The following is a 2,058-nucleotide window of genomic DNA, read 5'->3' on the forward strand; positions in this document are numbered from 1 at the left end:
AAAATTTCAAATCACAAATTAAATGACCATATACCTGTCGCGGTCATCAATGAAGCTATACTATCCCAACAAAAATAAGAAGGTGGGTGGTTGCCGGGTTCTCTGGTGTGGTTTGCTCCTTCTTTAGTATAAAACATCTATTGTCCTTATCTTCCCTTCTTCTTTTTTATGTTTGTTACTCTCTTGTACACCTCTAATCTTCTGGCGCTCATATGACTTTATGCAGTTGCGAGTGCCGTAAAACCTCTACTAAAACTTTTTTTTTTAAAAAGAAGTTACATGTTCTACATAAAATAAGCTTCCTCTGCCGTGAATCGAACTCAAGTCTTTTGTGAGAAACCATAGAAGGTCTAATCGTGAATGCATGCACACATACACGGCGGATCCTTTGGGCTAGATACAGCAGTGTAGGAACAATGACCAAGGAAGCACTTGAAGTGCATACTTGTCTCCTGTACACGTCCTTGTAGCCCCGATAAGATACGGTTAAATCTCAATTTCCAGTAATGAAACTGCAATCGGAGGTATAATGTATACGTACAGACAGACAGACAGACAGACAGACAAACAGACAGACAGACAGACAGACAGACAGACAGACAGACAGACAGACAGACAGAGCGAAAAAGAGGGAGAGAGAGTGAGAGAGAGAGAGAGAGAGAGAGAGAGAGAGAGAGAGAGAGAATGAAAGTATCATGCATAAAAAGTATATTTCACACACGCACGCGCGCACACACACACACACACGCTCGCGCACACTCACACTCGCACACACACATGCACACACAGTCACACACATTTGCGAGTCATTTGCAATTTATATCATAATATGAAATTCACAAACTACAAATAAATATTAAATTCACGTACCTAATCTTTTTTTGTGGTCCCTTTTATAATAATCCATAGTATTCCAATCACATAGTAACAGTACTAACAGAGGTCCCAATCAGTCCCCTCTGTAGTTCTGAAGCAGTCACAGAGGTATAGTGGTGGTGATAATTCGGAATCACAACACCGCCAGAGTCGAACGCCACACACAATTAAGGCATGCACCGTCGCCGCGTAGATCTACCCGCATGGAGGAGCTTACTGCCCGCTTGACGGGCGTGAGAGGAGAGGAGAGGAGAGAGGTGGGGGAATAAGAGAAGAGAGGTGGGGAAATAAGAGAAGAGAGGTGGGGAATAAGAGAAGGGAAGAAAAGAGGGGTGGGAAAAGAAGAGAAGTTAGGTGGGAATAGAGGAGGGAAGGGAAGGGAGGTGAAGAGAAGAGAAGAGAGGTGGAAAAGAAGAGGAGAGAAGAGAAGAGTAGAGAAGTTGGAAAAGAAGAGAAGAGAGACGGAAGAGAAGGGAAGAGAGGTGAAAAGAAGAGAAAAGAAGAAAGGTTGGAAAAGAAAAGGAGATAAGAGAAGTGGCAAAGAAGAGAACAAAGGTGGAAAAGAAGAGGAGAAAGGTGGAAAAGTAGAGAACAAAGGTGGAAAAGTAGAGAACAAAGTTGGAAAAGTAGAGAACAAAGTTGGAAAAGAAGAGAACAAAGGTGGAAAAGAAGAGAACAAAGGTGGAAAAGAAGAGAACAAAGGTGGAAAAGAAGAGAAAAGTAGAGAAGAGAGGTGGAAAAGAATGGAAAAGAAGAGAGGTGGAAACAGAAGAAAGAGAAAAGAGGAGGGATAGAATAGAAAAGAAGCGAGGTGGAAACAGAAGAGAAGAGAAGTGGAAAAGAAGACAAAAGAGGTGAGGTTGTTGGGGACCATGTCGTTGTGGGACTGTTGAGGGTTAAATCGTAATTGTCTGCCAGAAACCACGACACCGGTACCACTCTACTCTTCGTGAGTCTGTTTGTTTGTTTGTTTGTTTGTTTGTTTGTTTGTTTGTTTGTTTGTTTGCTGTTTGTTTTTTAAGGGGGTTTAGGTGGGTTTGTTTTTTTCCCCAAACATTTGAAATCCAGTCTTTTGTTCTTTTATGTCTGTCTCCCTTATACCCCTCCCCCCACCCAGCCCTCTTTCACCTTTTATCCGTGAGTCTATGTATGTGTATTTGTATTTGTGTGTGTGTGTGTGTG

At 42.2% G+C, this 2,058-nt stretch overlaps 1 protein-coding gene across 1 annotated transcript in view; it reads right to left on the minus strand.

The window, feature by feature from the left end:
• LOC101852615 overlaps positions 1 to 1,134 on the minus strand; it is a 21,219-nt gene extending 20,085 nt beyond the window's left edge. Inside the window, exon 1 of the mRNA XM_005095341.3 lies at positions 871 to 1,134. The gene's annotated coding sequence lies outside the window, so the exon portion shown is untranslated. The remainder of the gene's footprint in view (positions 1 to 870) is intronic.
• Positions 1,135 to 2,058: the final 924 nt, after the last annotated feature.

This window comes from Aplysia californica, unplaced genomic scaffold, assembly GCF_000002075.1.
Source record: "Aplysia californica isolate F4 #8 unplaced genomic scaffold, AplCal3.0 scaffold00101, whole genome shotgun sequence".
In the NCBI taxonomy this organism is placed as follows: Eukaryota; Metazoa; Mollusca; class Gastropoda; order Aplysiida; family Aplysiidae; genus Aplysia; species Aplysia californica.